The following is a 12686-nucleotide window of genomic DNA, read 5'->3' as shown; positions in this document are numbered from 1 at the left end:
TCTCCACATCCGGCCCCGTCCCTCTTCTTCCTTATTCTCATACATTTCCAGAGAAGCTCATCCCCCCATGGTTCCCAGTATACCCAGCTTCCAGCTCAGGCCTCTCTGCAGGCTCTAGACGCAACACCTCCTCTCAGGGGTCAAGGTCAGCGTAGGGCAGAGGGGTTAAGGACGCAGGCTCTGAAAACTACATCATGACTCCTACAATAACCTTCAACACCCTGCCTCGTTTCTCAGCTGGAGAAGGCGATGGTAACAGCACCCTTCTCAGAGGGCCGGTGTGAGTCTAAATGAAATAATTCATGCAAAGCTCCTAGATCAGCGCCCAGCACCCAGTATTTTCTCTTCCTTGTTCCCTCCTCTCCAGCCTGCCCCTGCCCAGTCTTCCCTGTTCCGATGAACGGCCCCATGGTGACCCCATCTTCCTGGTCCCTGCCTAGGCCTCGCCTGTATCCAGGCGCCTCCAGGCCCCAGTGGCTCCCCCCCTCTCCATTCTTGCTGCCACTGTGTTCGCTCAGGCCCTTTATTTCGCTGTTTTGTATGGCTCGGGCTGCCGGCTGGGCTCCTTACCTCCAGTCTCACTTCTTCCAGCCCAATACAACCACCAAATCCAGCCCCGTCCCGTACAGGACGAAGCCCACCCTCCCGGGTGCACCCTGCCTGCCAACATCTGGCCCGTGCCCACCTTTCTGGCCGCAGGTCAGCACACATTCCCACGTAGCAGCCACGCCAAACCCCAGCCCCTGCTCCCATCCCCTTCCATCCCCCGTTTATGCAGTTCCTTCTTCCTAGAACACCTTTCCTACGCCCCTCCTCATCTGCCCGATGCCTGCTTTTCCTCCAAGACCATAATAGTAATAGATACATTTACAGAACCTAATAGCCAACGTGATTCTAAACATGCTTTATAGGTGTTAATTCGTGTCATCTTTTCCACGACCCTATGGAGTAGGTACATCTATAGAGTGAGGAAACTGAGGCACGGAGAGGCTAATAAGTTGACTGAGCTCCTAGAACAACTGGAGAGTCTGGGCGCAGACCGACGCAGCCAGCTCTAGAACATGTGCCTGAGCAGCACAACATGCTTCAAGGCCCTCTGGGGCCCCATCTCCCAGGGAAGCCCCCCACCTCTCCAGGACTCCAGTGCTGCTGCCTCTTCCAGGCTGCTGTACGTTTGTCACAGCCTTGGTCAGATTGCTGTCTCCTGTGAACCTCTGGACAGAAAAGACCAAAATGCATTCATTTCCGCTTCCTCGGTGCCCTTAGGCCTTGGCACTGGGCAGCCCCCCCACCCAACATGTTCACTGCATAAAAACATGAGCATTTTTATGAGTGAGCGTCATCTGTGGGGCTGCCCTCTTGTTTTCACCAAGCTTTGGGCCTTCGTTTCCAAGACTTATCTGGGACTTGTCTCTTCCAAGAAGCCTTGCCCACACCCTCCGTCTCTCCTTTGGTTTGAAGGGTTCGTCTCCCTTGCCCGGGACCATGTATGTGGACGGTCAGCTCTTGGTTGGGCCTGCTGATGGCAAAGGAGCCACAAGGAGCCAGCAGACTCGGAAAAAGGCCTGGTTCTCTTCCGTCTGGGGAGTGGAAGCTGGAGACCTTGGGTCACGTCCTGTCCGGCTACCAGGACAGCAGAGTGAAGAAGCGTGTGGGGCTGAAGGGGGAGACAGCCCAGGGGTGGGTTCTATTAGGATGTCCGTCTGCCACCACAGCCACCCCAACTGAGATGACAGGGTCACAGGGAATCCAAGTGTAGAACCAGGGGCCATCCTGCCCCAAGAGGACTATAATCAAGGAATGTTACAGAACAAAGGAAAATGTCTTTCTCATGGTATTTATTCTGAAACCAGAACTGAGAGTGGAATTGGGCAGAGCATTTTGAGGGTGATGCGAAGTTCCCACAGACCCCAGAAACTTCCTGCAGCCCAGCAGCCTGTGTTTCAGGGGCGCTGACGGGTAGCCGGGGGGCAGTCTCACCAAGACTCCGGGAGCTGGGGGTCCTGCCCTCTGTGCAGAGGAAACTGAGTCAAGAACCAGGTTGCCCACCCCCAGCTGTCTGTCTCTAAGGCCAGGCCCTTGGGATCTGGACGCGCCTCTTCCCTTCGGTCTGTCCAGCAAGTGGGACACACCCGCAGCTCCCGGAAGGAACTGAGGTCTGTGGGCTTCGGCCGAGTGGGCTCCTTCCTCCAGGAAGCATCCCTCTTAAATGTGTGTTGTTTCCAGGTGCTTCCTGCAGCCTCTACCCCACACTTCCTGAGGAAGCTGAAGCCCAGAGAGGGCTTGGAACATTCTCTCAGCCACCTAGAGAGAGCCATTTTGGTGTGGATGTGTCAAAATGGCCCTGTCCACATGTAAAATCCCCTGTCCCACAGCCCTCCCTTAATCCTAACCCCCACCTCAGTCCCCATACCCCATCCCTGACTTCCTCGCCTCCCTCTGCCCCTGCTTGACCCCTCAGATCTCAGGTGATCGGGGCAGGGGCAGGGGCAGGGAGAGGATAAAGCACTTGCACGTACTTTGCAATTTTTCAAAAGCAAAATGTTTAGAGTGCACATGTGGCTGTGTTGCTTTGAGGTGGCGTTAAAATGTCCCCAGCACAGGCCCTCTTCCAAAGCATAGATGCTTGGGGTTTTCCTGGGGGGGGTGCCCCCGCAGAAGGTGGGGTTCCCTGGTCACAGCAGCCTCGGATCAGGCCTGGCCACAGTTGGGCTGGGAAGTCCGAGTTCCCTACCCCTGGGCCCTGCTGGCTCCCTTCTTGACAACGGAAGGGGTGCTAAGAAAGAATCCTGCAGGACACAGAGCTGGGTTCCGTGTACACAGCGCAGGCCACCCCTGGGCCCAGCCGGGGGCCTCGGTGAGTTCAGCCCATCCTGGTGGCGGCCACAGGGCCTGGAGGGAAGCCCTTAGTGGGGTTCGGACTCAAGCTGGTTGACAACCAGCTCTAGCTTTGTCACTTACCACCCAGGTGACTCTGGATCAGCCCTTAACTGCCCTGAGGCTCATGTCCCCATTCATAATGGGGGACAAATATGCCTTAGCTACAAGTGTGCTGTGAGAGTGCAATACCAGTGTGTCATTATTGCTGCTTGCCTTTCAGTCTCCTAGTTCCTCCGGCCCACGCACTCCACCCTCACCCTCACCCCTGTCCCCACCGCATTGACCTGGTATCACAGCAGACGAATAGCAGACTTTATTTCCCTGGAAGACCTTCTGTAGAACAGTGGCTTTGTCTGTGGATGATCACTAGGTGGTCTTACCACAGTGTGTCTGTGAGCTGGGCCACAATGCTCTAGAACTCACAAGTTCTGTTGGGACCACAGCACCAGTACGGGGTGTTCCTCATGCCGAGCCCAGAGCCGCGCACCTGGAAGGCATGCGAGAAGATTGATGAGTTATTGAATGAATGGATGGAGGTGGAAATGAAGATCCAGTTAAGGGAAGTCCCTGGACTCACAACTTGCAACTGGCTCTGCTCTGCTGAGCCTGCTTTTGAGCAGAGTATTAATCCCTCCTATTTCTCCCACCTCTGGTCTGCCCAGGACATCATGCAGAACCCTTGGCATTGGTCTCCCCACCACCCTGTCACCTGCACCCTCTGCCAGAACCCCTACTTTTCCTGCACATGTTTCCTGGTTCCTTAGCTGCTGTCTGGTGTCTTCATCGGCATGAAGTGGAAGGGTGATGGCATGTGGGTATGTTTAACTCCCAGATAATGTATTTCTGGAGGAATGTGGACCATGAGTGCTTTGGTCTCCTCACGGGCATAACAAGAGGTTGGACCTGATGGCCTCTGACACCCTGTCCTTCTCTGGCATCCTATGGTGCTGTCACTCCTGGACACCATTGTTTCTGTTTGGATTGATGAATTATGCACCATGTCAGCATAATTCAAAAGATAGAGTAGGCTCCTCATATGTCCTTCCAGGGACAGTCCAGCATATGTATACCTAAAATGAAGCTTGAAGCCTTGGGCCAGATTGGGTCAACTCTTTTTTGGTTGTTTTTGATACTGGTATGCTATTGTTTAGATGCCTCATCATTTATTTATTCAGTCCTTCCACCCACACCCCCTCCCTGATATTTAGGCTTAAAAATAATGCTGCAATGCATATCCTTGTATATGTATCTCTGAGCACATGTACAATTATAACTGTAAAAATCCTAGAAGCAGAACTCCTGGTTCAAAAGATAGATGGCATTTCAATTTGTATTGATATGACCAAATTGCCTTTCAATGATATTTACGATTTATACTTCCACCCACAATAGTGTCCATCTCTCCACAAACCAGTACCTATGATATTTAGGAAATCATAAGTTTGTAGTAGATGAGTTTTCCCAAGTGGAACATAACCTATATAACTGCCTTCTAGGTCAGAAGTAGCATATTAACAGCATCCCAGAGCCCCCTCCCCATGTTTTTTTTTGGCACTACTCACTGTTCTGTCACTACTCACTGTTCTGCCTAGTCAATATCTGACTTTTAATACCATAAGGTTAATTTTGCTTGTACTAGACTTTTACATGGAATTAAATAGTTTGTAATCTATTGCTTCTGGTTTTTCATGCTCAGCATATATAAAACTCATCTATGTTCTTGTGTGTGGCGACAGCTCAACCATTTTCATTACTGCTGTTTAAAAATACAGGATAACTTATTTGTTCATTCTGCTGGTAACAGACATTTGGGTGATTTTAGTCTGGGGCCATTGAGAATAGTGCTGCTAAGTATATTCTTATACCTGCCATGTAGGACAACTGTACTAATTTCTTGGGTATTTCTATGAGTAGAACGGCTGGGTATAAAAGAGCATGTTTATGTTTAGCTTTCTGGTGTTGTAAATAAAATTGAGAGCTCCAGCTGCTCCGGATCCTCTCCAGGACTTGGTATTGACAGAGGTTTTCAACTTTAGCCATTCTGTAGGAGGTGGAAGTGGTTTCTCATTGTGGTTTTATTTTCATTCTCCTGATGACTACTGTATTTGAGCCCGGTTTTATATTATTTTGGCCATAAAAACCTTTGTGAAGTATCTCTTCAAGTCTTTTGTTATTTTTCTTTCTAAAAACTGATTTGAGGAGTTCTTTATATATCCTGGACATGAGTTTTTTGTCAGATGTAAATATTGCAAATGTTGTCTCCCATTCTGTGAATTACCTGGTCATGTTCAAGACATCTTGCCTACTTTGAGGTCATGAAGATAGTTTCCTGTGTTATTTTCTAGAGGCATTATGCATCTTTTCCTCAAGACCTGAGCTGAAATGTCCACAATAGCCAAACTGTGGAAGGAGCCTCGGTGTCCATCGAAAGATGAATGGATAAAGAAGATGTGGTTTATGTATACAATTGAATATTACTCAGCCATTAGAAATGACAAATACCCACCATTTGCTTCAACGTGGATGGAACTGGATGGAGAGTATTATGCTGAGTGAAATAAGTCAATCGGAGAAGGACAAACATTATATGGTCTCATTCATTTGGGGAATATAAATAATAGTGAAAGGGAATAGAAGGGAAGGGAGAAGAAATGGGTAGGAAATATCAGAAAGGGAGACAGAACATAAAGACTCCTAACTCTGGGAAATGAACTAGGGGTAGTGGAAGGGGAGGAGGGCAGGGGGTGGGGGTGAATGGGTGACGGGCACTGAGGGGGGCACTTGACGGGATGAGCACTGGGTGTTATTCTGTATGTTGGCAAATTGAACACCAATAAAAAATAAATTTATTATTAAAAAAAAAAGACCTGAGCTGAGATCAAGCTGAGATCAGATGCTTAACCAACTGAGCCACTCAGGCACCCCAAGAAGCTTTATACATCTTTCATATTTAGATCTCTATTCCACCTGGAAATCTTAAGTTTGATGGAAAATAGGAATTAAGAATAATTTTTCCTTCTGTAGATATCCTATTGACTAGGTATTTTTATTGAAAAGATCATCCTTTCTTCATTGCTCTGCAGTATTATCTTTGTCATAGAATGAGTATTCTTGTATGAGTGGGTTGATTTCTGGACAGTCTTTTCTGTTTTATTGGTCTGTCTATCTTTACACAATATTATGCTGTAATAATTTATATTTAGCACTCTTCTACATCTTTCAGATCTATTCCTGGATATTGTATTTTATTGGTTGAGTACATATTTAAAAGTGTCCTTTTCAATTATTTTTAGTATATAAAAACATAGTTTTTATATATGTTTAAATTTAGTAATCTGAAGATTCTTTTGCATTTTCTATATACACAATCATGCAGACTGTAGATAATGACAGGGTTTTTTTCCTTTCTAATCCTCATGCTTTTTCTTTGTTTTTCTTGTTTTATTGCAGTGTCTAGGTCCTCTTGCATTATGTTGAATAGAAGTAATGATAGTTGACATCTTCTCTTGTGGGAAAAGCTTTTAGTGTCAGTATTAGGATTAATTTCCCCATTCAGTATGTTTGTTTAGGTTTTTAATAAATATCCTTTATCAGATTGAGGAAGTTATTCTCTATTCCAAGTATACTTAGGGTTTTTTTTTTTTTTCCTAAGAGTGCATTTCAAATTTTATCAAATATTTTTTCTATATTGATTTTTTTTCTTTATTCTGTTAAGATGGTTACATTGATCAATTGTTCAGTGTTAAATTCGCTCTGTTTTCCATTAATAAACCCAGTTTGCTCACAGTGCATTTTCCTTTGCATATGGTACTGGGTTTGATTGGGTAAAATTTTGTTGAAGATATTGAAATTGATCTTTGTGAAAGAGATTGGCCTTCTATAAGTTTTCTTTTATATTAAATGCCTATCAGCCTTTGGCATCAAGGATATGTGAGCCTCATAAACGAGTTCAAAGTATTCCCTCTTTTTCTACTTGTTAAATGTATTTGAGAAAGAGTGATTTTCCTCAAACATTTGGGAGAATTTATTTATTTATTTATTTAAAAATATTTTATTTTTAAATTTTTAAAAGATTTTATGTATTTATGAGAGAGAGACAGAGACAGAGAGACAGAGACACAGGCAGAGGGAGAAGCAGGCTCCCTGCAAGGAACCCCGTGTGGGACCTGATCTTGGATCCTGGGATCATGTCCTGAGTCAAAAGCAGATGCTCAACTGCTGAGCCACCCAGGCATCCCTTACAAGATTTTGTTATTTGAGAGAGTGAGCAAGAGAGAGAGCAAGAGGGAGTGTTTAGCAGTGGTGGGAGGGGTAGAGGGAGCTCGAGAAGCAGATACTCTTGCTGAGCAGGGAGCTGGAGTGAGAGAATTTAATATTGAAGTTAAATTCTTCACTAAGAAGAATTTATTCTCCTCGATTTATCTTCATAAACTGAAATTTTCTTAGTGGGGAAAGTTTTATTTAAGGATTCAATTTCTTTAATTAATATGGAATTATTCATATTTTCTGTTTTTATGTCAGTCTTGGTTTTTCAAGAAGTTAGTCTATTTCCTCTGGGAAATGAACAAGGGGTGGTGGAAAGGGAGGCGGGTGGGGGGTTGGGGTGACTGGGTGACAGGCACTGAGGGGGGCACTTGACGGAATGAGCACTGGGTGTTATGCTATATGTTGGCAAATTGAACTCCAATAAAAGTAAATAAATAAATAAAAAACCAGAAAGATTAAAATGGTTAAAAAAAAGAAGTTAGTCTATTTCATCTAGTTTAATGGCATAAAGTTGTTTCTAATATTATTTTATAATCTTTATTTTTGGATATCAGCAATTTGTATACTGTCTCCTTTTCCTGATACATCTTGCTAATGTATTTATCAATTTTATTCTTTTCAAAGAACTATCTTTAGCTTTGTTAATTTTTCTCTATTTTGCATTTCTTTTCTATTTCATTGTTTCCTCTCATGTTATTTTTTTATTTCTATTTTCTGCTAGGTTTACTTTGCTATTGGTTTTCTAACTTCTTGGTATAAATACTTATTTCACTGATTTTCATCCTTTATTTTTTTCTAATATATCCATTTGAGGCTATAAATTTCCCTTGAAGCATGGCTTTAATTGAATTCCAGAAGTTTTGATACAGTTTTCATTAATACTTAATCTGTGTTCTAATCTCCAGTGTGATATTTTGTGAACCATGAGCAATTGAGAAGTACTGTATATTCCTCACCTTCAAGACTTTGTGATTCTTAAACTTCCATTTGGTTACTGACTTCTAATTTAATTTCACTGTGGTCAGGGAATATGCTCAGAGTCATTTTAAACCTTTTGAAATGGACTAACATTTGCTTGGTACTAATACTATGGCTTAGTGTGTGACCAATTTTAGAATGTCTCTTGTAGTTACTGGGCACAAGGTTCTACATATGTCATTAGATCTGTTTCTTAATTCTGTACATCAATATTTTATATGTTGTCTATTTTTTATTGAGCTACATTTCATATGCCATAATATTCACCTTTGAAGTGTACAATTCAGTAGTTTTTAGTGTGTTAACAAAAGTGTGTGGCCATCACCACTAATTTCAGAACATTTCATCACCCCAGAAAGAAACCCTCCCCATTTCTCCCTTCCTCCAGCCCTTGGCAACCAATAATTTATTTTCTGTATCTATGGATTTATTCACAACATTTCATATAAGTGGAATCATATAATATGTGGCCTTTTGTGTCTGGCATCTTTTGCTCCATATTAGGTTTTCAAGGTTCACCTACGTTGTAGTAAGTATCGTACTTCATTACATTATATGGCTGAATAATATTCCATCATGTAGTCATACCACATCTCGTTTGTACTTTCACCATTTGATGGACATTTAAGTAGTTTCTCTTTGTTGGCCATTATGAAGAGTGCTGCTATAAACACTTGTGTATAAATTTTTGTGTGAACATAGGTTTTCAGTTCCTGTGTGTGTGTGTGTGTGTGTGTGTAGGAGAGGAGCTTCAGGGTCGTATGGTAATTCTATGCTTAACTTTTTGAGGAGCTGCCAGAGAGCTATCCAGAAAGCAGTACCAAGGAAGCCGAGGTGGCTCAGCAGTTTGGTGCTGCCTTCAGCCCAGGGTGTGATCCTGGAGACACAGGATCGAGTCCCACATTGGGCTCCCTGCATGGAGCCTGCTTCTCCCTCTGCCTGTGTCTCTGCCTCTCTGTCTCTCTCTCCCCGTGTTTCTCAAGGATAAATAAATAAAAATCTTAAAAAAAAAAGAGCAGTACCATCGTACACTCCTACCAGACATGTATGAGTGTTACAATTTCTCCACATTCTCCTTATTGTCTGTTAGCTGTTGTTAGCCATCTTGATGGTGTGTGAAGTGGTATCTGATTGTGGTTTTCACTTGCATTTCCCTAATGACTAAAGATACTGAGCATCTTTTTATATGATTGATCATTGGCCATTTGTTTATCTTCTTTGGAGAAATGTCTAAAATGTTTTTCTCATTTGAAATTGCATTCTTTGCTTTTTGTTGAGTTGTTAGCATCCTTTATATATTCTAGATATTAGTCCTTATCGGATCTGATTTTGTGAATATTTTCTCCCATTTTATGAGTCGTCTTTTACTTCCTTGATTCTTGTTTACTATTTTCTGCTTATTCTATCAGTCACTGAGATAGATGTGTTAAAATCCTCTATTATGATTATAGATTTTCTATTTTTTCTTGTAGCAGCATCTATTTCTAAGGCTCATTAAGTGCATACAAACATAGACTTATAATATCTTTCTTTTACATTGGCCCTTTTTATTTTTTAAGATCTTATTTATTTATTCATGAGACACACACACACACACAGAAACAGAGAAAGAGGGGGTGGGGAGGGAGAGAGAGACAGGCAGAGGGAGAAGCAGGCTCCATGCAGGGAGCCTGACGTGGGACTCGATCCCAGATCTCCAGGATCATACCCTGGGCTGAAGGCAGCGTGAAACTGCTGAGCCACCCGGGCTGCCCAACCCTTTTTATTATTATGAGATGTCCCTGTGTTTTAGTAATGCTTCTTGAAGTCTACCTGTTGAGATTAGTATGCTACACTAGCTTTTTTTTTTTAATGGCTTGTATATCTTCTTTGTCCTTTTAAAATTCTTTTGTCTATATTCTTATTTAGACATCATATATCCTATAAGCAGCTTATATTTATTTTTTAAACCCAGCCTGGCATTTTTCATTTAATTGAAATATGTAAGCTATTTGTATTTTTGTAATTACTGGTATATTTAGACTGAAATCTAATCTAGCATCTTATTTGTTTTCAGTTTGTCCCACTTATGTTCATTTTTCTCTCCTTTTTTGTCTTCTTTTGGAATAATCATGTTTGTTTTGTTTCATTTTAAGATTCAATTTACCTGCTCTATTAGCTCGTTAGTACACACTTTCTCACAACTCTTCTAGAGGTTGCCCTAGTGATTACAACATGCATCCTCCACTTATTAAAGCCTCATATGTTAGTGCACTTACCACGTCCTAGACAATGCAAAGACTGAGTGTCACTTACTCCATTTACCCCTTCCCACCTCTTATGCTATTGTTTCCATGTACATTAATTTCAGTTATTTAAAACTCCATGATATATTTTCATTATTACTGCCTTAACAGTCACTATTCACTTAGATTTACTCATTTGCCTATCCTTTCCTTCGCTCTCCATTTCTGCCTGCGTTTCTTTGATTTTATCTGGCATCATTTTTTAAATTACTTTTTTTTCTTTAAAGAAGAATTTTGGACTTACAGAGAAATTGCAAAGACAGTACAGAGAATTGCCACTTATCCTGCGGGCACTTTCCCCTATTATCATCTTATTAGTAGAATATATTTCTTACAATTACTGAACCAACTAATACAATTAGTGTTAAAGTCTATCCTCTATTCAAATTTTCTCAGTTTTTACCTCATGTTCATTTTTCCCTTCAAAGAAACCACATTGTATTTAATCATCATGTCTTCTTAGGTTCCCTGTGGCTATGACATTTTCTTAAGTTTACTGATTTTTTGATGACCTTAACAGTTTTTGAGCAGTACTGGGGATGTATTTTGTAGAGTGTCCCTCAATTGGGATTTGTCTGATATTTTTCCAGTTATTAGATTGGTAGCATAGGTTTTTGGGAGGAAGAACCACAGAGGTAAAGTGTTATTTTTAGCACATCATGTCAAGGGTGCATACAATTCACAGGCCCCTCAAAATCAGGATCTGCCCCCGAATGTGGGGTAACTATGGCCACTGACCATCCTAGGAAATGACTGCATAGCCCTGAGATAGGACGAGGAAGGAGTTGTGGATATGATGTTTCCTCTGGTTGCCTATCACCACACCCGTCTCAGATGTGAGTGTCCCATTGTGTTGAGATAGTTGTGTTTAAAGACAGGCCTTTTCTTTACGACATGGTCCCTAGATGTAAACCAATTATTTCACCTGGTGCTCATCCAACGAAACTCCAATTGTTCTAACACTGGAGGGAAAATTGGCCACGCCGGGCTGGCCAGGGCGCTAGTTTTCAGCACAGTCATACCTTCTGGAGAGGTTCTTAAGGGTAATTTTGACTCAGGTGATATTTGCTTTCTTCGCTGCCTTTAGATGTGACTCCACAGTATCTCCTAAAGAGAAGCAGTAATTCTTAGAGACCATGCAGTATAAATCCATCTGAAGAAAACCCTTTTAAATATCTAAACTCAACAAAGTTTGTATGTCTGTCTGGATAGGCGATGAACACTTAAAGGGCAGTGACAGTTCCCCTCAGCTTGTCCTGGGTTCTATGGGGCTGTGATGTCTGATGGCCAGGCCAAGATCTGAGCAAAGATTTGAAATCAGGTTTTTTGTTTGTTTGTTTTGCTTTTGACCAGATATCCGTAGATGGCAGCACTCTAAGTAGCTTTCTGTGGTGCTCAGAATAGAGACCTTATTTCCCTAATAAACTGAGAAGGCAAACGCTGACCCAATAGGGAGAAAGGAGGTTTACTCTTGAGGATATTTGCATTGAGCTGCAAATGGCCTCTGACCACCAGGGCCTCTGACCCTACAGGCCTCGTTCTGTCATGTGGGGCCATCCAGAGAAACCACCAGAGAAACCACACACTGTGCTTCCCCAGATAGTGGAGGATGGGCTTTTGAGCCCCCCGCCCCCCCCCCCCCCGAATCTTATTTCCTTTGGGATAAACTATCTCAACTTCTCCAGTCAACTGTTGAGATGTGGTTGTGAGCCCTGTCAACATTTTAGCCCAACTTCTGTGGACAAATTGCCGTTTCTCTATTAAAGTGTGGTGCTAGAGAGGGTCAAATACATTGGGGTTGCTACCTCGGGGTTGGTGTCAGGGAACTGTAAGCTCCCAGGGCCTGAGCACGGCCCCACAGGGCTCAGAGCTGGTGCCTAACCTGAGGGTTCTCGGTAGGTGGGGTGCTGGGGAGAACCAACCCTCACATCAGAGGCCACCCTGCTCAGCACAGCAGCCACTCCATGTTCTAAGAAGCAGCAGGACTGGACGTACACACTCTGGATTTCCCCCACCCACCCCGGCCAATTTACCCCAGTCTGAGTCCCCTCTCTCATCCAGATTTAGTTGGAGCATTGCCTTAGCTTTTAAGCAAGGCCCCAAAATCATGTCAGTGTTCATGCTCAGCTGCCCTCGCCTCAACCAGGCTAACAAGGACGGGAGAACGTCCCTTTGTTTCAGGCCAATGGGTTCCCAACTATACCTGTCTTCCTTGTTTCTTAAGGTGCTGGGCCCACCCACAGAGTGTTAAACCCAGGTTCCAAGGGCAGAGAGGGA

The 12686-nt window shown here is 43.3% G+C and overlaps 1 long non-coding RNA gene across 1 annotated transcript; it reads right to left on the bottom strand.

Moving 5' to 3' along the window:
• Positions 1–3177: 3177 nt before the first annotated feature.
• LOC118349993 (uncharacterized) lies at positions 3178–11932 on the bottom strand. The gene is made up of 2 exons (XR_004802898.1): positions 11432–11932; positions 3178–3367 (listed from the first exon to the last, which is right to left on the bottom strand). It is a non-coding gene; the product is annotated as an uncharacterized LOC118349993 (long non-coding RNA).
• Between the last annotated feature and the right edge of the window lie 754 nt (positions 11933–12686).

Source organism: Canis lupus, chromosome 10 (assembly GCF_003254725.2).
Source record: "Canis lupus dingo isolate Sandy chromosome 10, ASM325472v2, whole genome shotgun sequence".
In the NCBI taxonomy this organism is placed as follows: Eukaryota; Metazoa; Chordata; class Mammalia; order Carnivora; family Canidae; genus Canis; species Canis lupus.
This window is presented reverse-complemented; position numbering and strand designations above follow the sequence as displayed.